Below are 965 nucleotides of genomic sequence, written 5' to 3' on the forward strand. Positions count from 1 at the left end.
ATGTGTGTGTGTGTGTTTTAATTTCATTTATTTATTTATTTAAATCACTAAGCAGTTTTTCTGCTTTCCTCTGGAGGGAGCCACTTTATTAAAGGACAAAGATATTCAAGATGCTGGAAGGTTTCTCAGTTTGAAGTTGAACATTTTAGCTAAGTGAAGAGTATTCCACAGTTTTCTGGTTTTGCAAATTTTATATTACACACGGTAAAGACTTTACCTTTTCAATTTAGTTTAATTCAAAAATAAGTATAATTTTCCATGTTTTTTTTATTTATTATGACAGTGTTTATTTTTCACATGCTGCTCTGCACTTCCTGCTTTGTTTGACAGCATGATTGATGGCGGTTCAGCTGCGGACTGGAAGTGCAGCCCCCCAGGGCCTCAAAGCAGCCAGGGCTAATTGATAAATTCATTATGACTGTCTGGCAGCAGAGAGAACTAAGTTTCAGTGGACAGTCTACTGTACTGTGTGCTGCGGAGCACAGGAACAACCTGTTTTGTCTAGATGTAAGATTGCACAAAGTCAACCGAGCAGTTTCACAATTTATTGTAGTGCAATCAAGCTCAGGAACATTCTCACGGTTGGTGCTGTGAGTGAAATATCAAAACAGTTTGGGGCTAAGGGGCCTGCTTTGTCCAGCTGGCACGGCCAAAGACTAGAACACAATATGTGAAAATTAAACGAGTCATGAACACATTTTTGGAGATTAAAAAATTGATATACGGTAAACTTTTTTTAATTTATTTTTTTCCTCCCAAACCAATTTGCAGACTGTTGCTATAAATGCATTTTAACAAGAAAAACATGGTAGTGAAATTTTCTACCATATGTCGAATAACCAGTTGGTATAAATTTAGACAAGACGATTATTAATTAGCTAATAAATCTTTAGGTTACTTGAATAACCCCACTTCACAGAGTTAATGAGTGTAATGTCTCAATATGTCTCAGGAACTCTTCAGAA

Source organism: Nematolebias whitei, chromosome 3, assembly GCF_014905685.2.
Source record: "Nematolebias whitei isolate Nwh7 chromosome 3, NemWhi1, whole genome shotgun sequence".
In the NCBI taxonomy this organism is placed as follows: Eukaryota; Metazoa; Chordata; class Actinopteri; order Cyprinodontiformes; family Rivulidae; genus Nematolebias; species Nematolebias whitei.